Genomic DNA, 27,505 nt, shown 5'->3' with positions numbered 1-27,505 from the left:
GAGATATTTCGCACATAGGTATGGTATAGTATAGTAATCATCTCCTGATGTGATATGTACTGTATACTTTGCCTTTGCTCATAGGTAAGTAGATATACTACAGGACGCGAATTGTGACACAGTCACGTTCCAACCGCCTAGATGTATTACTTAGGTAACTTTATTCTCCATTCATACGTTTCTTGCTGTATAGTATATAGATATGTACATTGCAGAGCGTATACCTATATAAAGTGTCATGATCGTTCCGACAGATTAACCGACACGAAGAGTAAAGAGGAAAACCAGAGTACAAATAAATCCTCTCAAGGATGCCCTATCGTTTACATATCTTATATATACTTACAATACTATAGGTACACTATACGATACGTTTACAGTACGAGTACCTCCTTTGTAAGACATACATACCTATAGGTACGGATAATGTGTATATTATACATATTTCGCTGTACTCCTTGTACATTATAAGATGTACATTTATATGGTACAAATACTATGCGGCTTAATGTGTGTAAAAAAATATTTATCGAATGTTGCGAATGCGCTATCACAATGCTAATTACGTGTTTAAAACATGCTTATTTCAGCTAATTCGAATGTGAAACGGTTTCGTAAAGGAAATGGCAACTTCTAAAGCTGTAGTTTTAATCCCCTATCACATGGTATGAGGTTTTTTTTTAGGTGCTGCTGAAAATTTGCAGACCATTCATGAGGTGGGAAAGATCCAAATTCAGCGAGGGCCTTCATTTTGAGTTGAATGTCACATAGAAAAATTTTTAGCTCCGGAAATGTCCCTAGATGGAAAATGTAAGCCCTTAAAGACTTTTACCTAACCTGTTTTGAAAAAAATGCGCAGTTTCAAAAAATAGTATTTGAGATTCTGTGTTGATCTAGGCCATTTGCATCAATTTAGGGTTCTACAGCGTGAATTAAAATTTTCAAATCGCTTATTTTTGAGTTAATTTGTACTTATTTAGAAAATATTTTCTTCTGAAATATTTTGCACCATGCCAAAATATCCAAAGGTATAGGTATCATTGCTGAAACTGGTGGGCCTGCTGGTCCAGGTGTAGTTGCTGCTGAGTTCTCCTTTTCTCAGTTACATATCCAAATGGGCCACGTGGTACAGATGGATATTTTTCTCAATCTTTTGTGATTTGAACGGGCTCCATGGTACGTACTTATTGCACTCATTCCAATATCTGAACAGGCCTGGTGGTATGTACAGATATTACGTCCTCTCCTTGCAATTTGAATGGGTCTTGTGGTACAGACAAATTGCATCATCCTAAGTATCCAGACTGGGCCTAGCGGTATAGTACGGGTCTCCTTACGACTTAGGGAAATCATAAGCCTTAATTTTGGTGGCTAAGTATGCGATAGGTTGCCATGTACTTGCGAACCAACAATGGACGCTCTCCCACATTACAACTTACAACCACATCCGTCAACTAGGGCCTTGGTAGGCATCCCGCTACTGAGACTGGAAAAACATTTTTGAACGCAGTGGTACTAATGTTTAGACCATTATTGGCAATTTCAAAAAACTCTAAAAAAACATACAAGTTTTTGGCAATTTTTCTCGATTTTTTTTTTGAAATTTGAAATACAGTAAAAGCTCGTTATAACGCTCTTCAAGGGACCGAATAAAAAGAGCGTTGTATTGTAAGCCAAAGCGCGTTATAACTGAAAGTCTCGTTTTAACACTGATTAGCATTATACCGCGAATTCTTGTTTTAAAACAAAAAAATCGTAATAAAAGGAAGTTCAAACGTAAATTTTATTTCAGATTTTGAACAACCAGCTGTATTATGTACATAAATTTAGAGGGGGAAAAAATCTGAAAGGGAACTATTAAAGTTTGATGTCAAAAAATCTTTCTTTTTTTGGCCAAAATCGAAAATATTTCCAACTGTTGGAAGTTGAAAAAAGTTTTTTTGGCAAAATTTTTCCAAAAAAGTTTTCAAACATTTTTTTCTAAATCAAAACTGTAAAAATTTTTAAAAATTGTTGTTGCGGCCAAAATTTTCTGAAAATTTTGCTTTTTTGTCACAAAAAAGTGGGTTTTTGTTGCAAAAATTCTAAAAAAATCTGATTTTTCCTGAATTTTAGAGCGTTAAAACGCGATTTATAATCACTCATGAGTGTTATATCGCGATTAATTTTACATTGGTTTAAATGGGGTTGTCTAGGGACCAGAGGAAATCAGCGTTATAACGAGCTTTTACTGTATTCACCAAAAAATTGGCACCACTGCGTTCCAAAATATTGCCCTAGTTTTAGAAATGAAATCTTCCCATCTTTCATCATAATCAAAGCGAAATATTTGGAAAGAAAAAGTTTTTGAAAATATGGAAAATATATCATTTTCCAATCATTTTAAAATTGAGACATGAGTCTACATATTATTAATGTTGAATTTTCAGGAACTTCCCTATCTCAAAACAGTTGAAAGACAACATTCTTAATCATCATTTCAATCGTTCCAATCCTAAAACACACATTTTCCTCCACTTTGTGGACTGGCTTTCGACACCCCCCCCCCAACTATGTCCAATATCCATTTCCGATACACTATCTCGTCATACGTAGATGAGATAGCATCCAGTAGCAGCATATAGGTCATGAAAAATGCAACCTTACAGACCTCTTTGCACATTTAGACGTAATTTTCGGCCATATCCGTTCACCATCTCACGCAACACATAGCTGAGGGCGAATACAGTACGAAGTTGCGCACGGTGACACGCCAACCAGCACATGACGAATTTTCGAGACCCGTATATATGAGCCACACAGGCACAGCGGCGCACCAGTCATGGCAACAGGCATCCAATCTGTTTGAAAATCCATTCCATCGCATAGCATTCGCATCTAATACGCATACTCGCTCACAAACATATAGGTTTATACTGAAAACGAGCTTGAAACTGGTTCCAAGTTTTCGTATACACACAAGTACGTACCTATGTACGTATGCTAAGATACTAATACAAAATAACCAAATAGGAATTAGTCGTACACGAGATCACCGAAAACACGAAATAAAGTCATATATCATATTGATATACGACCGGCTAAAAAAGCTGACAAGAGTTCGTGGGTTTGGTTATAGAGAAGAGAACCACAAGAAAAGACCAAAGAGGAAAGAAAAAAAACTATCAGAATCACATTGTGTGTCACCGAACAACCAACGATTCAAAATGATCAGAGATTGTGTTTGTTTTTTTTTCCCTCTCTCTCTGTCGTTTTCCTTCGCCCGCTATAGTTCACCTTTTATAATATAATCCTTCTCAACATAGTACATTACCCAACAGGTAAACTCGTAAATTTAAATTCACCGTTTCCCACGTATTTTCGACGACATTGTATCTATACGCGTATATATTATTTACCGAAGCAACCAGAGTAGAAGAGAGGAAAAACCTCAAAAAAAAAAGACACCTACTTAATTATTCGGAATTTGTTACAAAATATATATCTGTATGAGATTCGTATATAGCAAGAGTTGGATATGTACGCCATTGAACTGTGCGGTGATATCGTTCCAATATACCAGTTCTACTCTGGTGTGTGCGCGCACGATTAATGGAATAGAATTTAGGAATTAATTGAAAGTTGATTTCTTATCGATTTTTTTCCATACGTGAGTAAGTATAGCGAGTATTAAGTTAACCAAAATCAAGGGAGAAAAAAAAATACAACTCCGGAGAGAAAAAAATTCCCCTTTCAAGATTTCTAATTAAAAACGAATATCATTTGAATTTTAATTCGGGTTTATTTTAGTTACACCGCAGCATCCTGAAGCGAACTCATATGTTAATTTATTCTTATCTCACGTCGCTTTGGTTTGCATTAGCTACAAATCGTCTCACGGATTCCCTCATCCCTCTTAAATAATACCAGTCGTTCATGGCAAGACCTAGATCAATAATGAAAAAATTTTCATCTTCGAAACCGAACCATCTTACGTAAGTAGGTAATATATTCCACATACTTCAACACCTCTATAGTGATGAAATTCATCATATCATCGCCATTATAACTGGAACCAGCCATAAATACAAAATTATCCCAATTTCTAATGTACTCATTCTACGTACCTAAAATGCGACAAAATACACCACCGTGTACGTCAACGCTCCGCACAGAGAGCAACGATATGAAAAGAACATCCCTCTCTGGCACCTCCAGCACAGCAGCACCACGAAAAGCTACAGTATATAAGAAGTAAATTTGACCGCAAACGCGAACCAGCTCTACCTCGAAGACAAGAACCAAAAAGTCAGAAAGTAGGGAGAGTAAATTTATGACAAAAGTTGTACTTAGTTTCTTCTCACAACTAAATATAGTACCGTAGTTCATAAAATTAAACAGCTCACCGCATTACAAATTAGAAGCATGCAGCGGGTAATATAAAAGACGCCGGCAACATCACATCGGCAGGCCGCACCACTAAGCCAGTGGATACCATAAGTGGTACATGGCAGCAGGCAAAGGAGAAAGGCGTATTTCTGTTAACGAACGAGAAAGAGGGGTGCTCATATTTTACAGCCTATCACCCCACTTAGTGAATAATCTTCGGACTACCCAATGCTATGTGTACGGTCAGTGGTTCGTAGAATTGCGTTGTTGTGAATTTTGCAGTAGTTCGCAGATGGCTCGAGCTAAGACTTTTGAATGGGTTAAATATGCTATAATCGTGTAAGAAATGAGGATTTCCCATTTCGAGGGGGTATTCAAATTCATGTTTGGTAAATAGAATTTAGTCAATTCGGAGAAACGTTTGACAATTTTGGACTTACTGGTAATTTTGCGCAATTACTTACTCGGTAATTTTTAATGATTACACATTGTGAATAATTTCAGAAAATTACTTTGGTAATTTTGGGTAATAATGAGTATTTACCCGGTAATATTGAGTAATTACTTGGTCATTTTAGATAGGTAATAATTTAGTTATTTTTTGGGTAATTACTAGGTAATTTTGAGTAATTATTTGGTAATTTTAGATGATAGTTTAGTAATTTTTAAAGAAATTTTACTAATAAATTTTGGAAATTTCCATCGGTGATTTCAGGAAATTTCTTCAGTGGTTTTGAAAAAGTTGAAATAACTTTTGGTAATTCCTTGATAATTTTGGGTAATTACTTGAAATTTTGGGTAATTATCTGGTAATTTTGGGTAATTACTTGATAATTTTTGATAATAATTTAGTAATTTTCTTAGAAATTTTACCAATAAATTTTGGAAATTTCCATTGGTAATTTCAGGAAATTTCTTCAGTGGTTTTGAAAAAACAGGAATAATTTTAGATAATTACTCGGTAATATTGGGTAATTACTTGATAATTAAGGGTAATTACCTGGTAATTTTGGGTAATTACCGGGTAATTTTGGGTAATTACCGGGTAATGTTGGGTAATTACCGGGTAATGTTGGGTAATTACCGGGTAATTTTGGGTAATTACCTGGTAAGTTTGGGTAATTACCTGGTAAGTTTGGGTAATTACCTGGTAAGTTTGGGTAATTACCTGGTAAGTTTGGGTAATTACCTGGTAAGTTTGGGTAATTACCTGGTAATTTTTGGTAATCACCTAGTAATTTTGGGTAAATACTCGGTTATATTTTTTTGGAAATTTCTTGGTAATCTTGGGAAATTAATTTTGAAAAAACTCAAGTAGGTATTTAAAAATTACTAAAATTCTATGAAATTTCCACAAATTGGAGATTTTGTAAAATGTTTAGATATGGCATGGCAACTTTGAAAAATTTCTTCGGTAATTTTGCATAAATCTCATTAATCTCAGGTAAGTATGTACCTTTTGGTAATGTTGGAAAATTTCTTTGGAAATTTAGTGAAATTACAGGGTGATTCTGGGTATATGCATGGTAAAAGTAATCTTTGGTAATTACCTACTTAAGTCTGGACAAATTTTTGGTAACTTTGGGAAATTTCTTTGTGACTTTTTTTTCAAAACGTGGTAAGTAAGTACCTAATTTCTTGGAAAATTTCTTTGCTAATTTTGGAAAATTTCTACAGCAATTTCGGAAAATTTCTACAATAATTTCGGAAAATTTCTGCATTGATTTCGGAAAATTTCTTCATGGAAATTTCAGAGAGATGTTGGGGAATCGTTCGGTAATTTTGTGAAATTCCTTTGGTAACCTTTTGAAATTTCATAGTAAATTTGGAAAAAAATTTCGATAATTCAGGTAAATTGAGCAGGCTGATTTTGAGTAATGGAGGTGAATTTTATCAACTTAAAATCGACCAATCGACTAGATGATTTACCTTGAGGATAGTTTTCGCCAAGTTCAGTGATTTAAAAAAGACAAGAATTTTTTTTATGTATCATGATTTTATTTTTTGTAAGTAAATATTACAGACGTTCATGAAGTTCTCAAGCTGCATCGTTCAAAGCAAGAATCTGAATGAAAAATTCTCTACTTGAAGAGGAACCAAACTTTCTTTCCAGGTTTTTTTACAATAAGTATTTAACACAGCTGCTCGTAAAATCTGTACAATACTTTTTTCCCAGTCGTACCTACATTGAACACTCTACGTTTCTTTTTTTTATATTCCTATATCGACAAGAGCAGAGAAAATAAACGTACTGAGAATCACCGTATTTTGCAGATCGTACCTTAACCTACCCTTGCCTCAAGTCCCTGATGCTGGCACACCGACGTTCGAACGAACGAACGAACGAAAGGTTTTTGCACGATACAGCAACTAACAGCAACAACAACAACAGCGTAGGAGAACACATGGACCAAAGCAGCAGCAACTGGCTCTAAGACGAGAGAAGGCTTAGAATGGCGATAGTACTTCACCCCAATTTATAAACGGTAATTTATTGCTTAACTTACCCCTTAAATATACGAGCAACGGTGGTAAAAGAGGCAATCCTGCCACATGCCTATACTACTAATACCGACGTATATATCACATTCATTTTTCTTCGTTTGTTAAAAAAAAAAAAGGAAAAAGGAAAAAAAGTTGAAAAAAAAAGAAAGGAAAAGACGACCAAAGAAAAATGAGATCGAATAAGAAAATAACTTTTAAAAAAAAGAAGAATTACTCTCCGAACAGCGAGCAATTTTTATTCGGCAGAGAAAACTTCAAACATGGTTGTATTCGGTGTAAAGTATACAAAATGAAAACTTCTACAAAAGTCAATTTCACGTCACAATTTTTCTTGCATTTTTACCCCTGCTGACCTCACTCCGTGTTCAGATCTAACACCACCCTGACGTCTTATCCTATACTAACGTTGAGCTTTTTTTCTCGCTTCTGCCTTGTATACGTTGTGCTTCCACAACCGCGAATTTTCTCTCGTTTCCGGCAGTGTATACCATCGAAACTGTTAAAAACTTTTTCTTCGCTTCATTCGAGCGTAATAAGACGATAGCGGAGGTCGCGGGCCACCGGCGACGACGCTCAGCCAACCGCGAATACAGCAAACGCTGCTTGGAAAATTTTTCTTCTTGTTGTTCGAATAAATATAGGTACATAGTGATTTTTTTCTACTGTATCGACATCGATCGCTGAGTATAGTTACTTTGTACAGCGATTTGAATTCATTAATGTCGATGTTGGAAGGCTATAAATCAATTATTATAATACTGGTTAGTTTAATTTGGGGGAAGTGATGTGCTAACCGCAGATGAAGCTATAATAGCAGACTTCTATTGTACGAGTACGTGTCTATGTGTATGGTCTCAAATCTCAAATGTATGAAATTATAATATAGACATGGGAAAATATAAAAAATAATATTCAAATGAATTAGAGACTTGGGGCAAACAATTTTTTTCAGTTCATAGATGGCAACAAGCACAGATTGGTTGTTTTTCTAGGAACGAAGGAGAGAACGATTTTCATTCTGTTTGAAGGTACATTGAAGAAGAATAAAAACATTGAAAAAAAATTGAATAAACAAGTAATTTGACGAAATAAAAATAGTTGTACATCGTGTAAAAATAACAAAAAAATTGAGGCAAAAAAATGATAAAAAATGAGCATAAAAATTAAAAAATAGATAATTTTTGAAAAAAATTTTGAAAATATTTCTAAAAAATTGAAAATTCATAATTTATGATTTATTGATCTGATCTGAAATATTGATGTTTTCTTTTCATTTACTACTCAAAAAAAAATTCTTCAAAAAGTTGTACCAAACTTTACAAAATTCCAATCTAAACCTTCCTCACTGGAAGCGGATAAGCACACTCAATCCTTAATTTAAAATTCGTTTTCGCGATTTCAACAACCATGAAAAATTCTCATTACACTTTCATCTTGGTTATGCACGCAACAAAGGGTCGAATTACAACTCGTTTCCCTCCAATCTTCTCGCCATAGATTACTTCATTGCAAAAAAAGGGGGAGAATATATCCTTACGGCAAACTTCTTCAAGGGCTTACACTTGCATTTTTATCGAGTTACTCCATTTTACGCCTTCCTAGCGACCGAAGTCTGCGGTACGTAATTTAGATAATTGCATTTCTCTCTAATTATCCGCTAAATGGCCACTCGTTCTTTCACACCAAATCCATACGCCACCGGTGGTGGTCAACAAACGCTGAAACCGCCGTCGCAGTCATCTAACTAAAAGCATTTCAAAGGGATGACTGTAATACGTCTTCTGGTAAATGACTCGATTAATTTGTTGATGCTGTACAAGGTACTTGTTGTTGAACTTGTTTAGAACTTTGTTTTAATTGAAATAAGCCAGTAGGGTATATTTTTGAAGTTGATTATTCTACACGTTTTAGAATTTTCGAAGGGTAGATTATTTTTATCGAGATTTTTATGAATTGAAAAAAACTTCGATTTTCAAAAAAATGCATCTATGATGTAAAATAATATGAATTGGAATCCCTATTTGAAAAAACTGAAAACCATAAAGATCAATTTCCTTATTTTTTAATCCAGTATTCAGCTCCATTTCCAACTCTTTTTTTCAGTAATTTTTGAAATCCATCCATGTTTTGTATAACTACAGTTTCCCAAATATCGAAGCTGAACCAATTGCCTCAACATTTCCAAAAAAAAGAAAGAATGAAAACCAAACCAGCCCAAGTAAGTATATGAAACACTTGTTAAATCTATACCTACAATAAAAATACAAACAGAACATACGACCAAAGAAACGCCAAGCAAAACAGAGAGAGAGAGAAAGATGGAAGCAAAGACATAAGGTATCATTGACCGCACACACCGCTACCAAAACCTATTCCCTCACCCTACCATCTACATCCAACCACACAAGTACTCTGATGGCACAGCAGTAAGGGTTGGTAAGGAGTAGCAGAAGTAACATCGTCACACATACTCGCTGTATACGTACTGGAGAAACGAAGCCACAAAACTTACGCCCGTCTTGAAACCTAATCTTTACAATCCCTTAGTCCCCAAATAATCATAATAAGATAATATAAAAAAAGAAAGGGGGTCGTCACGGTATAATGGTTTTAGAGGTGTCCGGGGTGTCGTATTGTATAACTCGGCGAAAACAACTAACGCCAACACATAACGCGCGCGTACTTTCTCCCAAACAGAATTAACCCTTCGCCCGGCCTTTAGATTGTTCGCACTTTTAACGAACTACTCCAGAGATGTAGACTTCTTCTTCTTTTTTGTTTTTATTCGTTTTGCTTCGCACCTCCTGTGTCCATCTTATTCAGGCACTATTCAGCGATGAGAAAAAAATCGACCTTAATTTTTTGCTATATCTATTCGTCCTTCAGTGAGTGAAAATGTTTTCAAAGTGAGCACGTTTTTGGTCTAGGAGTTTATTTATTGGCGATTTTGGAGGGGAGGGGGAGTGATTCTCGAAGATGTTTGGAAAAATGGAACGTACTTGGAATTTTTAATAAATCACTGAGTATCTCAGAAGAAAAAGTATTGCGCACTATCCACATCATCACCGGGGAGGAAAGAGGGGCAACATAGTGTAAGGCCTTCGTTGGACTTTTTCAAAATTTCTGCAAATCCCAGAGCAATGTTTTTCTCATAAGAGAACCTTTACAACCCGTCAACTCCAATTGAACTGAAATTTGGCTTCCTGAAAGTAGGTACATAATTATATTTGTAATCAACCAGACCTCAGAACCAAATTTTGAGCCGCCAAAGTTGATTTTTGATGAATTTTTGAAGAATACGGAAAAAGCCTGGATAGATATATGTAATTATTAATTTTCCACAAAAAATGTACTTAAATAATAGTCGACCACAGAATCGATCACTACAATTTTCGAGCCAGTCTGGAGTTTCCAGCAAAAATTGACTTCTCCGGCAATTTAACATCGCTTTACTAGGCGCTTGTATAATGAATTTTGGCAGTTGAAAATTTAATATGTATTGTCATAAGTTTGACATTCTAAATTGATTAAAGTAGGTGAATCGCAAATCCTTGAAGGCGGTTATCGAGAGGAGTACATATATTTTTCTTTACTAATTGAAAACCTCAAATTTAATGAATTGAATTCCGGAACTCGAAAAAAATTCATTAGAATTTGATGTTAATTAATTTTTATTTAGATCTCTTCATTTTTAAGAGTCAGACAGTTCAAAATTTCTTGTTACATTATGGGTAATTTTTTGGCCAATTACTGGTAAGTTTCAGTCATTTACACTGAATTTTTAGTCAATTACTTACTGTTAATTTTTGGTAAATTACAGGTAATTCTCGGTAAATTACAGGTATCTAATTTTTTGTAAATTACAGCCTACAGGTAATTTCTGGTAAATTACAAGACAATTTTGGTAAATCACAAATAATTTTCGATAAGTTACAGGTAAATTTTGGTAAATTACAAGTAATTTTCGGTAAATTATAAACGACTTTAGGTAAATTACAGGTAATTTTTGATAAATTACAGGTAATTTCTGGTAAATTATTGGTAATTTCTGGTAAGTTATTGGTAATTTCTGGTAAATTATTGGTAATTTCTGGTAAATTACTGGTAATTTCTGGTAAATTACTGGTATTTTTTGGCGAATTACTGGTATTTTTTGGTGAATTACTGGTATTTTTTGGTAAATTACTGGTATTTTTTGGTGAATTACTGGTATTTTTTGGTAAATTACTGGTATTTTTTGGTAAATTACTGTTGATTTCTGGTAAATTAGTGGTAATTTTTGGTAAATTAGTGGTAATTTCTGGTAAATTTCTGGTAATTTCTGGTATTTTTTGGTAAATTACTGGTAATTTCTGGTAAATTATTGGTAGGTGTCTTATGTGATGTATGGAAAATTACTGATAACCATAGGTAAATTACAGGTAATTTATGTAGAATTTTTGCTCAATCACTAAGGTCACTTTTGGTAAATTATTGATTATTTTTGGTAAAGTACGAATAATTCTTCATAGATTACAAATAATTTATGATAAAATATGTGTACCTAATTGTTTGATGAATCATGAGTGATTTTAGTATTTTTTAGTTATCGTTATTGTTGGTAAATTACTTGTAATTTGTAATTTTGGGTAAATTATTAATAATTTGATACTTTTTATTATAGTTTATTGCTGGTACATTTCTTAAGAATTAGGCAGGTACCGGAAATTTTTGGAAAATCAATGAAGTGTTACCAACGAGAAATTTTCTAAAACGGCGACTTTCTGACGTTTATCCGACTTTTTGAAAAACTTGAAAAATTCGTGTTGAATTACTGTTAAAAAATTTCATAAGGAATTGGGTTGAAAGCAAAAATCATCAACTCTTTCGTAGATATTACAGAGCAGACTTGACTTCCACTTTTATTTTCTACCTATAAGTTTTTTTTTTTTTTTTTTTTTTTGGGTGTTTGTAATTACTTGATTATTACACCCGTCGTATGAGATTTAAATCGAGTTGGTAAGGTCAAGTTTTTTAATAAGGTCTAAGAATTTTTTAATTTCGGAAGGGTCGTCTGGTAAGTTGTCAATATAAAATTTAAAAAAATCCAAAATCGTGAATTTTTACAACAAATTACTCAACGCTTTTCTACCGCTTAAAATCAACCTCTGAAATCGATTGCTACCATTTTCTTACCAGTCTAAAACCTCCAACTGAGGTTAACATTTTTGAGCAATTTTAAAATCACTCCAGATCGTTTCAAAAATTATTTTTGATTCAGCATCTAAGCTCAAGTGACCACAAACTACAACTATTTCTCAAAGTTTTATGGTCTTATAGGGTTTTTTTTGACAATTTTTATAAAGATGATATCGATTAGTCTCAATATTGAAAAAATATTTCATATCAATGTACGATTCAACAAGAAAGATTTCCGTATTTTGAAATGTAAAATTTGATGTGAAGTCAATTTTCTCGAAAATTGTCAACTCAAGACGAAAAAACCAGGCTAAGAAACACATCGAGCGTCGCCATCTATGCACCATTCATAATACACCATAAACTATAAGCTAATTTGTGTATGATACGGTACTACGAAAAAAAAAAAAAAAAAAAACACAAGGAGAGGGATCCATATACCGGTCGCTTCGAGAAAACATACATAAATCACAACGTTGGCACCACTGAATGGAGACCTTGATGTAATCTGTCAAAAAGGGGTTATTTATTAGCGCTTTTTAATGGCATGGCATTTTCTATATGTAGTTTCTGTTTCATTATCAGATAATATATTTAACATGAGTTTTTTCTCCTTTTCACTCCTGGCTCGCTCGGTCGCCTGGTCGCGTCTTCTTCGAACGCGCGCTTATGTTACTCTCGCGCCTCCATGTGCGCTCTCCTCTCATCTTCTTTTTCTTCCAGGTCTCAAAATATAATACATGAACGTTGGTAAATTCTTACTTCATGATATAGCGCTAGAAGCAGACGTAATACAGAAAAATCATATCCTATTCAGAAGGGGAACGTGTACCGTGTAATATGGTTAAGTATTCTTTAAATGGATGAGTCATAACTCGAAGAAGAGGCTTCGCATCAAAGAACACGAACTTCTGCAATAATAATACTCGAGGTTTAAAACTAATTGGTTATTGATATTGTTTTCAAATCATCCAAAAATTGGTACTAGGTACACCACATTTACTCGTATCATGTCATTTCTATTCCTAAACCTTTTCCCCTCCCTTATCTCCTCCCCAATACATAAATTCGGCAATAAATCATTTTTCAACAATCTCGTCAACTGCATAATACATATAAATTGTATCGTCGGTGTGACGACACGACACATAAAACGATCATAAGCCGAGACGCGTTCCACATTCCACCGCATCATCATCATCATAACGACTCCCAGACTATGCTATAAAACCTCGTCGACGGTGGCATAAATACCGCGTCAATAATCCTAAACTGGTGATGGAAACGCGGAAAAGGGGGAAGATCAAACACAATCATTAAAGAATGATGAGGCGTTAGAAAATCAGCTGTTTTTACCGACGAAAGTGATAATAAACCCGCTATAACTATAAAGAACGACCTTGGGTCATAAAATAAAGCCGTCGCAACTATAAAACAGTCTGACCCGGGCTAGGTAGCGTATAAAAACGGCGTGTATGTGTATATACACACGGGCGTACGTCACAATCCCAAACAAACCATAAAACTAAACAATTTAATGCGGCTACTTACACATAAAAAGGAAACCGTTAGGTATTATGGTCCATATAATTATCATAAAAAACAATGACTCGCCGTTTCCGACGACGACGATGACGATACGCCGTCGCTTATGCACCATATTACACGCTAACCCGAACGAAATACACGTACAAGAGGGGAAAAATCCAGCTTTCGTGGTGTTCCAGATGCTCGCGAGAGAGCGACAGAGTACAGAAAGCATGGTGTACGCTCTCTATAAAGGTAACGTTGCACTGGAGAAGTTTGCCTGAAAGGAGAACGGTTTCAAGGTGGTGGGATACACACGTGTTGATTAAATTGCATAACTTGTTCGCCGTAAATACGCGATAGTGATGGATGATTTTTTTAAGGAGTTTAGATAGGCAACTTATTCGACTTTAAAATGATTCTTGGGTAGTTGTGCATGATTTGTTCGGTTTATTGGGATGCTGATGGTTTGTTGTGGTTTTTGCTTTGTTTGAAACAATAATAGGTATTCAATTGGGGAAAAGAGCAGAAGAAAATATTACATGAACAGATATTTTAGGATTCGATTTTACTTTAAGATTTCAGCAAAATTCAACATTCTGATTTTGGTGGGGATCATGTTCAAAATAACAATCGAAGAAAAAAAATTATGCTCTGCAGGTGATACATTTTTTAGGTATTCTGCAATTTCGATTATACTCATTTTTTTGGCGACATGAAAATATTTTCCGACAATAATAAAAAAAGAAAAAAAAATGATCGAGGATCCAAAAGTACATCATAAAGTCAAATTTCGCAGATGTTGAGTTTCATTTTTAAATTTTTTACGAATTTTTGGAAATTCAAATTTGGTTCTTTCTTCAATGAAAAAATAAAAGTTTGAAGAAATATTGAGATGGAAATCTGAAATTCAGTTTTTTCTCTGTTTTCAACCTCCCGAATCGATTTGTACTACTTTCCAGCCCATCTGGGGTCTCCAGCAAATTTTTGAATTTTTCAGTTTTGAAAAAATTGTCGTGAAAAAAATCAAAATACGATTCAGCATCTATAAATTCATATTTACTGTCTTTGCCATTTTTTCAATCGTTTTCGGCAAAAATTTTCAAAACAGTTCCTGCCAGTTTACATCTAAAATTTTTTTAACGACTGTTTTCAACCTTGAGGTGAAAATTTCCTTACCTATTCAAAAACAAATCAATGTAAACAGCCAAAATTTGCTGAAATTTTCACTTTTAACGTCTTGAATTAATTGGCGGTGGTGTCCAGCCATTCTGAAGACTCCGGTGAATTTTAAAATTTTCCAGTTTCAAAATGAAATTCTCATAAAAATAGCAACTAAGCATCTAAAAATTTCAATTGATCATCTTTATACGTAGCTTATCTTACGTTGATTTAGACACAAATTTCAAAAATTCGTGTCTCTCGATCAATTTTACTTTTCTTATTGTTATTCTGACTACTTGTACAGTAAAAAAAACATGCTCTGAAATTTCCAGAACAGTTTTTGAAGAATCGTTTGATTTGGAAGATCAAAACCAAAAAAATATCGTACGAGTTTAAACAAAATTTTCTTTAAGGTTCTTGACAAGGAGTTGGGAATGGGCCTTGGGAGGGGGGGGCGTACTTGTTCGAAGCAATTTTCAATTTGATCCGACTAAACCAGATTTTGAAATTTTGTGCCCAAGTTGATTGAAATGGCCTCAAAGACGCTAAATCCAAGCTTATCAGTCATGAGTTTTATTTTGTATCTACGTTTTTGTGGCAAAAATCCACATGGAAGCTTCGGAATAGTTTACAACCTCCAGTAATCGATTCCGAATGTCGGAAGTAAGGTATAAACCAAATGTCAGTTTTCTACATCAATTTGATCAAATTTTAGGTTTTTTCTTATGAATCCTTAGGTAGGTACTCAAAAATAAGTCAAATTTAAATTTTCAAAAATTGTTCAAAAATTGAAAAACGAAATTCACTGCCTGAAATTTGGTTTTTTGGTGTGATTTTTAGGTCCTTTTTCAATTTTTTCTTCGTGGGTAGATACCTAATTTTTTTCTGAAAATATACATTTTTTTAAGCAGAAAAAAATTTAAAGTTTTCATCACAAAAAAAATTTGAGAAAAATTGAGGATCATGTTAAAAATTTTCACTCACTCAAAGCAAAAGTTAGTATTTTAAAGAATAAAATTTCCCACCAATGAAGCATGTTTATTTACGAGTAAGTACATTAGGAAATTGTATTTTTGAGATGCCTTCATTTTTCATGCTCAATACATAAAACTCCTCTAAAAAAAAATTTTCAATGGATTCCATAACTTTTAAAATTTTTCAAAAAAAATGAATATTTAAGTAAATTATTGTTCTGTACAAAATGAACAACTCTCAATAATATTTCGAATAATATTTACGTAAAAGAATTTTTGCAATTCTAATTCAACTCGAATTCAAATCTCATCCAGCTTCGCATCCACGTGTTTCTAAACATTCCAACACTCAACACCTATACCTAACCTAGTTTCCCCACCACAAAACTTCACAACCATTCACAAATCGTAAATTACCAAAATGCAACATCCATAATTCATTTCTTTACTGCCATCATTAAAAAACACTCCGACGCTATCTACGTTACAACCATATCAACCACAGCTTCGAATCAATTTCCAGCTAAGTTACTAGGCCTCGCCAGTATCTACTTTTCCACAATGCAAGTACATAACAGTAAAGACGAAATTTAAGTCATCGTAAAATAGGATAGTCAAGTCACAGTAATTCAGACACATACACAAATATTACAACAAGTCATCCTCTCAACTTGCTACCATGTAAATTAGTTCCAAGGTTAGACTAATAAAATACATTATTCTAATGAATTTGTTCATTAAAGGAGTAATGGTCTGAACTAGATTTAATTGTGGTATACAAAATTACCGAGACGTCGCGAGCTCGGTAGCCTCAATTAACAACTTTTTTTCTATTTAATTTCCAAACTTGTAAACGAGACTTTGGATTGCGAAAAACTTCTTGAAAAATTACGATTTTTTTTTTTGAAATGATCAGTTTGCTAGTCCAGAATTTTTGGAGATTCAAGAAAATTTATATTATAGATAAATAGGTAAATTCATTTTTTGTACCAATATGTAGGTAAGTATATGAATTCTGAATTTTTATTTTTGAAACATGTACCTATTTGAATTACATGTATTAAAGGTTGACCTAGGTCCAGAAGGAGTTAAAAATTCGGTAGGTAACCTCACAGATCAAAAACTCAATTTAAATACAAGGAAATAATTTTTTTATTTTTAAAAATGCATTCAAGTGCTAAGAAGAAAATTTATCAAGTTTAAAATAGCTAAAAAAAATACTGGATATCAAAACCATAAAGAATTTGATCCTATAGTCATTAATTATACCTAATTACATTATTATCAGTGGATACTTGGAAAAATCATAGAAATAAAATTTCAAAAATTCAACCAAAACTATATGTATTCTTTTCCTACACTTTCAGAACGTCTGTCACATTCAAAAAATACCTACTCAACCAATTTGTAAATTCTATTCCCTCGTCACATTCTCATTTCTTCATCGCCATAAATCAAGCTCCCAAGTTCGGTGCCAAAAAAAGCGCAATCTGACAAACAAAAAATCCATCCCAAATGGATTGAACCCGAGACAAAAATTCGTAAAATTTCCTAGTAACGCTTCCTCTGTCGGTGAAAATCTCACCTCGACTTTAAATCTAAACAGCTTAGTCATTCCCTCGATGATTCGTTCATCAATGAGACATTTCTTTGAAAATATTCAACGATGAGCTCTCTAATTTTAAAATCTTCCCAGCTGTATAATTAACCGTTTCTACTTTCGTGCTGCAGATCAAAGAAGAAGACCTGCAGCATAAATCTCGTGTACGTAAACTTTATTTTCGTCATAAAACTACGAGATTGTTGTTTAATTTCAGGGGAGAGATGAGCATCGTTGGTGTTTGTCATTTATGTCACTTAAAACCATAAACAACATCGTACCTGAGGATCGTAAAATTCCTCGTCTTTATAGTTAACATTATGAAAGGCTTGTTTCGAGTTAACCAGAGTGCTCTATTTAGAAATTAATTTCGTACGTAATTTAATTAAGTGAGAAATTACATATTTAAACATTTAATTTAGTTGTTCAAAAATTCCAACTTTTTTTGAATTTTTATAGAATATGGGAAAATGTTTTTTCATCATTTTCATCCTTCTTTTTTCAGGTTATACAATCAAAGTATCAACGTGCTGATGAAGTTGCCTATACTTAAAACACATAATCGTCGTTCGAAGAACCATCAATAGACAACTACGTACAAATTCACAATCTACACCCATTTTTTTTTTTTTTTTTTTTTTTTTGCAAAAAGAAAACACCATTATAATCGAACACCTAATCACCTCCATTTCTTTCCGCAATAAGCGAGGGTTACCATAAACACAAACACGGTGCAAAATCATAGGGTGAGGAAAAAACAAGGCTGCTTGCACAGCTCATAATAATCCAACGAAAGAAATTATTTTTCCATGCTTTATCGCGTAAGCTCGGTTATTTTTCTTGGAAAAAGATCCCCCCTTTTGCGTCGACGTACCCTCTCGTCACCCTTGCAACTATCTCCTTGGTACAAAAACCCTTTCGCCGATCGCCGCGCCACACTGTAATTACTTCCCAGTTAAGATGAAATTTGCGTTGGAGAATTATACGCCTGTTGGAGGAACATTTCTGTATGCGTAACCCTTTTCATTATTTTAACTTTATGAGAAACAATAGGGTGACTCTCAAGACAATTTGACTAATTTATCGAGCCTAGGGTGAGCTAGAGATTTACGGTTCTTCCTAATGTTACAATAATCGTCGATTTAAAATTCAAAACGTTATCACGTTTTAAATTTTAAAGTAATTACTTTCCCAGGATTTAATACTAGCTGAGCTTTTGCACCATCTTATATATACCCTAGCAACTGGAATTGTTTGTTTTTTCCACACCGATGTTCACGATAGGCTTATTACAAAACCTTCTGGGGCGTATTTTTGCCAAAAAAATTGGCTAATTTTTTGTTCGCGTATTTTTAAAGCAATAGTGGGCGAAAAATTGGCGTTCGATGCAGTTGCTCCTCCGGGTTTAAAATTCTGAAAATAATTTTCAAACACCCTGATCACAAAATCCAAACAACTGGCTATTGTATCCTCAACCACATATAACATCAATAAGAGGGTAAATTTATCCAACACGATTAATCCGCCAATAACTTCCTGCCAACGTTTCCTGTACACACTTGGAACGATGTAGGAAAAAAACCCACCAGTACCGTTGAAAATTGCCAGCCAATAAAAATTGCCAATATCTGGATTTACGAGGCGTTTCGTATATCGACGCACATCCTAAATAAATTTGCCAACTATGGGTTTTCGTTGAGAAAAAAAAATCGAAACCCCCTACGTACACGAAATACATAAATAGCCCGGCATTTGGGCAAGATGTACCGAAAAAAAAAAAAAAAAAAAAAAAGCGCAGAAAAACCCAAGAATTCGTTTTTCTCATTCAGACGGGCACATTATACGTTTATAATACAAAAAAACGGAAAATTCGCATCTGATATCCGAAAGGGATGAAAATATACGTAAGAAAAGCCCGCCAAAACAGCGCGCACGAGGGAAAGCCGCATTTCCAACAACCAATAGCGTCGACCGTTATAATTAAGAGACATTAGGATCTCTAGCACCGCCGGTGCTTTATTACACCCTTAAGAAATAACTCCGCTCGTAAATTATTAAAGTTGCTCGCCGTTCTTTTTTCTCTCCTTATTCTTCGTCTCTGTTCGCTTTCGCCTTTTGCGCCTCTAAGCTCTCTCGCCGCTTCTTGTGCGTCTCCACCTCTACTCTTCCTCCTTCGCGTTGTTCTCTTTTGCAACTTTCAAGAGTCGAGTTTTCTTCTACTCTCTGTAGCGCTCTCGTATTCTCGCACACAGCGCCACTGTGAGAGAAAAGCATGAGTACATATACACAAGAAAAGGATACATAGTTTCCCTTTTATCGTAAAAAGCCACCGAAAGGCGGTCGAGACGCGTCGCTTGGTTGCCTTGCACCGCCTGCGTGTATAACTTTTAAACGTAATAAAGTTAATAGGGGCGACCGCTAATATTGAAAGATTGGCGGTATTTTTTTTTCCTCCTCTCCTTTCTTTTTTCTCTTCACTTCATATAAGATAACCGCGATTTATACTGCAGCTCGAACCCCCTCTTCCCCCGTATCATCTCCGACACTGCCGAATAACTTTTTGATTAATTGCTCCTCTGCGGTGTGTGGTAGTGCGCGGTAGTCTTCTACTTTGCTCTTTATTTTCTACATCTTTCATAATATTAAGTATCATCCTGCATACACACGACGAATGTTGAAGCGTAATATAGAAGAAAAAAAGCCCATGCTAGCCAGGCAAGTAACCCGTACTACCTAATATACTACGTTGTGTATATCAAGGGACTCTACGTGTGCTTTTAAACCAATAGCAGAGTTATATAGGTACAGGGCCCTCGCACAACATAGTGAAAAATTTACGACTAGATTACACTTTATTGCGATGTGACCGACGCTACTGCATGGTACTGCTGTTGGTAAATCGAATAGAGAATATTTTCCCGTATTACTCAGCCCATATCGAACCCTTACGATGAAGTGAAAACGTATCAATAAATTGCCCACCCACCTCTACCGATCGTTTTTGTGCAACTGGACGTAGGTATAGCTACTCGTACTACACAGCCCACCAATTTGACCACCGAATGTCCAAGTTAATTTGTCCAATTTTTAAACTATTTGACCCTTATCTATTTTGGGAAACTTGGGTACTTGAAAATGAGAACGTTTTACGTTATGTCTGAGAATTGGACAATTTAGAGTGGTATCTCCCATTCCATCGCATGGTTGAGTATACAGGGTGTCTCATCATACGTCAGTCATTTTTCAAATTGGAATTTATCGAGATATGTGAGGCGAATGAGACTACAAAAAATTATTGGTTTTGATAACGTATCGTTGCAGTTAAAATTTTAAAAAATGGTCAAATATATACAAAAATTACAAAAAAAAAGTGTTGATAGACTTCTGAAAATTATTTCGAAATGACATGAACATTCATAAAAATTGACAAAATAACACCGAAAAGTTGATCTACAAAAAGCAAAAAATCGTGAAAAATTTCGAAAAAGAATCACAAGAATTTGTAAAAAAAATATGTAAACCATGTTGAAAACTCAAGATGCTCAAAATACAAAGAATAATCAGTCAAAAGCAACCTAAAATCAGTTCCAGTAGGCGTAATATGTGCAAAAAAAGGTGAAAAGTGTTACAAAAAATTAATCAAAATTTTTAGGTACCTGAATGTTTTCTAGATATTTCATCAATTTGTAGGTACCTTCCCTATAGAGTTATTTTTCAAACCATTCAACAAATAAGATCACTAGACCAAAGGCCGAAGGTGCTGCAAATAAATATTCCTACGAAAATTTAAAACTAACTCTGGTCCTTTTCTCTCCATGCACATACAAAACCATCCTCACGTGGTTTTTTGATTTTTAGAGATTTTCAAAACTCTTTTTTCTTGAACTGCAAAGCAAAAAAATGTTGGGATTAGAATTTGAAAATGTTGAGAATGATTAGGAACATGATCGCTGTATTTGCTGAATAACCCAAATCTATACCTACCTCACGAACTGATAAAAGGAAATTAAACCCTATGGTTTGGTGGGTCGTTTTAATAGCCAAATGACTTCATCAAGGCGTAGAAAAAATGTCAAATTTTTAGGTAATGGTCCAACTTAGTTCTCTAGAGAGCTCTAAATTAGGAAACATTTCATATTAGCTATGAAAAAAATTAAAGGACGTACCATTATTTTGAGAATTTATGGACTTGAAATTTTCTGACGATTTAAATGTAGTAATTATAAAGTTGATCATTTTTAAATTTTAAATTTTTGTTCAAAAAAATTTGATTGAGCATATCTACATTTATAGCAAAAAGTTGTGGTCAAATTATCACAACCAAATGTAGAAAAAAAATGCAAATTTTTTATCCAATACCTGACCTCTACCCCAAGCCTCCTCCCACAACCACGGCAGGAGCTCCAAGTTTGAAAATTTTTGAAATTCTTCATAAGTAGATATTGGTTTGAATAATTTTTTCCAATTTTTTTTGGGGGGTGGGGAGGTTGAGGTAATCTTGTAAATAAATTAGCTGTTCAATTCTAACGATACAATCTTAATGGGAATAATCATAAAATTATCATATTTTGAAAATAAATATGTATAGAATTAATTAACTGCTTTGGTACTCACATTACTGTATCGATAATTTCTGAACCTAACAAGTAACAAACATGAATACTTGGTGACTTAAAAGTTCCGGAATCGAAAAATTAATTTCTTAAAAAAATATCAGCAGCCAAAAAGAAATGAAATGGCAGTCGTTGCATAGCAGAGACTCCATGTAATTCGCAGATAATAAAGTTGTTCCTTTGTAGTGATTCTTCCACAACATTTTTAATAATAAGTGAAAAATTTTGATTTTTCACCAACAAATTTTTGAAGTTTTTTTTCCTGAAAAATTAACGAACGGTCGTCGAATGGCGGGGGTTGCATCATCACGTGAAGACCATCGTGTAGCGTTGCATGAGCCACCCTAAAATAATCCGACGTAGACTACCTTTCGTACATCAATGATAATTGTCTGCCTGGTTCTCACTATTCAATTATGCCTGGCCTGCCCCTGCAAAATGTGGGCTATGCAATTTGAATGCGGGATGAAACTTCAATTACTTGGGGGAGGACCCCTCTGCTATTAATAACAACACAGTTTAAAAAGCCTGTTCGAAAACATATTTTTCAATCAAAAAAAATTTTGGAATTTTGGAACTTTTAAGTCACCCGGTACTTTGAATTTTTCTAATGTTTTAAACGTGACCAAAAAGAGTACTAAAGCAATCCAAAAACTAATATGCCCCCCAAAAATTCCAAAAAAATTCAAATTTCAAAAATTTGAGCTCTTGTTGAGAAGGTTAGACAAACTTTGAACTAAATATGTGACATTAAGTACAATGAACATTTGAAGTAAACATTTTTCCATAATTTTTTCCCACATTCTATCAAATTTCAGAAAACATTGAAAAATGACCCACTCTAATAAATGATATGAAAGCATTAAAAGACATCAATAGGCCATTTGAGCCCCCAAAGAGTTGAAAAAAAAGAACATTTGAAAATTTTTTAATTTTTCAAACATTGAAGTTTGAACTTTTGCGAGAAGGTCAAAGAATGAGCAATGGGAGGGGGTGGGTGGGGTGAGCATTGATGTAAAAATTGAAAAATTTTCTAAAATCTTTTTGAGGTTATTTTGCGACAACTCTTCGTTATGCTCTATCAAACTTTCAAAAAAAAAAAAAAAAAAAAAAAATGATTTGAATGGATTTTTATGATAATACAGATCCTCTTTTGATACAAATAAGCATTTCAGTATGCAAATTAAATTTTACAAGTATTTATTATTAGAAAAAAAATAAAAATAAAAAAAACTTTGGAAATGAAAACCAAACGAAGGAGATACCTCAATTTTTGGGAGCTTGCTATTTTTCCTAATTTCTGCCTCAAAAGAATAAAAAAAAAAAAAACACACTCAAAAAAAAAGCTTAGCACAACTGATCTGGGAATTTTTTATACAAGTCAACTCAAATGATCCTTTACCATTGAATTGGGAAAAATCACATTAGACTACTTGAACAAACCCTAGAAGATAATCCTTTAAAAACTGTGGAAGAATTGTTGGTGCTAAAGCTCTTTAAAAAGGTTTAGATCAATTATAGCTTCTTCAGTTTTGAAATTGAGCTGAAATTGAGAAGGACTTTTTTGTGCTCTTTTAATTTTCTAAAATATGGCACAATCATATCTATGATTCAACTCGTCTGCAATATGCAAGAAGTTATGCAACTTTGAAGAATTAACACTTGATCACCTCATATAACTGAATGACTTACCTGTTTAATAAACTATCAGTAAGTCAATTACAATTTTTGGCACATACTATAATCACTTTTTTCACCTCAAATTGAAATTGTAAATAATTTTGCAGGTGATGCCATAAAATTCATTTTATTGATTTTACTTATGAGAGTTATGAGGAGCAATAAATTGAAAAAAATTTTGAAGCCATTTCACAGCATTTAGATATAAATAAAGATCTTAACAAAAAAAAAGTCACGAAGACAAAACGTTCAAATTTTCATGATCAAAATTAGCTCAATTTCAAACATTCAATAGGACTTTTCAATTTTAGGGACAGGCAATAACTTCATAGCCTGAACTTTTTTTTCATTATTATACTTAGTCCTGTTCAAATCTCCAAACTGGACGTTTATTGACCACGTTTTTCAAATTCTTCAACTTATAGACTCTCAAATCCAAACCTACGTCAGTAATTTGACAGGACACCCTGTATACGAATCCAAAATGGACCAGCAAAACGCCTCTTCATCTGAGAGAAACGGCCTGATCGGGTAAAACCCGGGGGAAACGAACGAGCCTGTTATTATTACTTAAGGGATAGCGTCGAAGTTAAAATTGAGTCCGGCGTTTAATTGCTCACACAGCGGCGTTGTTTCGATAATATAAACTGTTAGCTGTGCAACGCCATAAAACAATAAAACATGGAATCTATCGCGCCGAGCCGCGGATTCGCCCCCGTTATCGTTCGTTGCGAGCCCACAAATCACGAAAAAGTTTATTACTGTGTTGGAACAGAGGATTAAGTTGTTTTGCTTTGTTATTTCGTTCTCCATGCTATAGTAGTACGTACTATACGTACTACGTAAACTCGTATTGCGCGAACGAGCAGGCAACGAGGGCCGTTCGTTCGTTCGTTTCGTTTTGATACGAGTCGCCGCGTTTACGCGAGCCTATGTACTCGCCGACCCCGACCCGCGGCCTGCCCCTTCGCCTGGCACATTTTACACCCTCCTGGCGCTGAAGCGCTTTTCCCTTTTCCGAGACCAGCGCCTAAAATGTCACCTATTTTCCGCACTCGCTTTCGTGTCTCTGCTTTTCCCTACCTCGTACTCTCTCTTATTTTTCTCTATTGTGTGCGTAAGCGTATAGTATATAGCGTCGTATACCTATAAATACTTCACACATTGTAGAACATGCCCTCTATCTGTTCTGAAAATGTTATAATACCAACTTTGATTACTTATTTACTCTATGCCCCCCATATCTAAACGCCTATTGTTTCCCTTCGAAGTGATTTTTTCCCCTTCTCTGTACACTTATTCGTATGTCTCCTTCACTATATTATGGTAGATCGTTTGAGGTCCGAGCCCACATATTTATAATTGGAGTGAATATATATCGTGATTTTCGAATCATCTAACCTAAATATATTTATACGCCAACGTTTTATAATTTTCATTTCAACAAAATAGGGTGATAATTGTTGCTGCAGAAATTCCCCCATACAATATGATGAGGAACGTGAGTTGAGAGGAAAGGGGGGTTTTATGTCATTTCACAGTCCATTTTGTCATCTGCAATAAAATTCATATTTATAACGAACGAATTCATACCACACTTATCACTTTTTCGCCCCCTTTGGTTATTTCTTTTATGAGGCCATCTTTGAAACGACGAGTGGACAACGACGTTTGTGTAAACGATAACGAGATGTAAAAGTAAAATGCGTGCGAATTGTGAAGTCTCCGGTACTACAATTGACCAATATATTCGTCAGTTGAATCAAAAATGCTAATTTTATACTTGCGGTTTTATGGCCAACCTAACACTTCCGAATTAAATGGCATTGTTGTTCGACCTCCTTCAACTGTTCAACTAAATATAGAAATAGATACCTATCATACTTGGGGCAAGCTGCACGCGAATATTGACCATAAAATACCCACTCGTAAATATTATTATGCTCGTATATAAGTAATATCAGTTACTGTATATTTATTTAGTGTATACTAGATGTATATTTTATATACGAAGAGATAGGCCGAAGATAATTATTATGTAGATACGATTCGCAACAAATTTTTCGACACTGTGATTATAATTTGGCAAAAATTAATTGGTCCCAGGAACGCGATATAATTTTTATGACCAGTCATTTTTTAACTGTAACGGAATACATTCTATATGGAGCTAAATTAATGTGTTGTAAAATTTTCCACTTTCTTTCTCGGTATTTGAAAACAGTTCGCTATATTCTCCTATGAAAAAAAAGCAAAAAAACACTGTTCATTTTTAACATACAAACGCGTCAATTATCCTAAATTTTCAAGCGAGGGTCGGTTTAAAAAAATATATATTTTCAAAAATATGTCTGAGAAAATGAATTTTAAAAAAATTTTCAATCAAATAAGAAACAATTTTTGGAAATTTTTTTAATAGGGAGAAAAGGTACATAAGATATTGAACATGTTTCTACATCTTCAAAAATAACTTCTGCTTAAATTTTGGTATAAAAAATGAAAAATTTGAAAACCTTTTTCTCACTTTTTGGCTCTGAACTGCTTTTCTAGATTTTAGTTTTTCAGAATTACTTTCGTAGATATTAGATTACAGTACCCTATAAAATTTTTTTCGAATTCATTGTTCTTTCTTAAAAAGTATCATAAGTAGAAATGACTTTTTGAAAAACTAAACAAAAAAATACGAGTAAGTAATAAAATAAAATAAAAAAACTTACCTACCATCACTTTAAAACACGTTTTTATTCAACTTCAAAAAATTCAATCTTTTTAAATCCTCATTTGCCAAACTTCTTGGCTTTTGAACCTTCCGTGGTTTATTCAAATATCCCTACCTTGATAGCAATAAATCCAAATTTTAATGAGCAACTCCTCAGTGAAAAAAAAGAGAAAAAAGGGTGAAAGAAAATCAGTGACAAAGGGCACATTCCAAGATGAAAATCCAACTCTCCATAATCCGTACAAAAGTTGGAAACCACCATTTAAAAACTTTAAAACTTGCATTAAAGACTTTTTACAGCCTCCTCATTTCACAAAATAATTTTCAAATTGGGTTCTTTGTATCGCTGGCGAGCACAAGATCCTCATTGCAGAGTAAAATTCAAAAAATACATTAAAATGAAGTGATACAATTTATCGATAGATTTTTAAGAGATCTTCAAGTTCAAATAACCACTCGCATTATTTCTTGGATGGAATAGAACACTTCAGTGCCCTTCCAGATCTCAATTTTGAGAGAAAATTTTGAAAAATGAAAATTTTTTGCTCAACAATGTTGATTTTTACTATTTCTATGTCTTTGATTCGAATTTCAATGTATTTTTCATTCTCCACACTTGAGTGTTTCCTTCACCCTCCATTTTTGTAGGAGTCAAATCTACCTAAGTAGAACTTTTGGAGAATTAAAAAAACAATCAAAGAGCCAAAATGTGAATGATTCAAAATTCTTTCCAATAGAGATGAATAAAAAACTTAAATTTGGGATGATATCCTATTATTATTACTCAAAACCGATTAGAAGTTGTTTTAAGCTGTTTAAAACAATTCTGGAACCCCCAAAATTTTTTGGGAAATTTACATTTCTCACAAAATTTTACCTAACTTAGCTAAAAAGCTAAAATTTAATACGTGCAGTAGCCTATATTCGATTTTTCAACTTTGGAAGCTGTTTCAGGTGTTTAGTCTGGAGCCTCCAAAAATTTTTGGAACATTTAAAATCTTCTCAAAATTTTACCTAATTGAGCTAGAAATCTGAAATTCAGTAAAATGTCTCACTTCTGACCTCAAAAATCGATTGAAGGAGCTTTCAAATTATTCTGGAGCTTCATGCAATTCGTTTGAAGTGTTGATTCATTGGCATGTTTTTTTTCAGAAAACTGAAATTTTCAAAATATCAG

The 27,505-nt window shown here is 33.9% G+C and overlaps 1 protein-coding gene across 1 annotated transcript in view; it reads right to left on the bottom strand.

Moving 5' to 3' along the window:
* Ubx (Ultrabithorax) overlaps window positions 1–27,505 on the bottom strand; it is a 291,829-nt gene that overhangs the window by 68,760 nt on the left and 195,564 nt on the right. The window lies entirely within an intron of this gene.

Source organism: Planococcus citri, chromosome 4, assembly GCF_950023065.1.
Source record: "Planococcus citri chromosome 4, ihPlaCitr1.1, whole genome shotgun sequence".
Classification (NCBI taxonomy): Eukaryota; Metazoa; Arthropoda; class Insecta; order Hemiptera; family Pseudococcidae; genus Planococcus; species Planococcus citri.
Note: the sequence above shows the minus strand (reverse complement) of the source record. Positions and strands in the feature narration are given on the sequence as shown.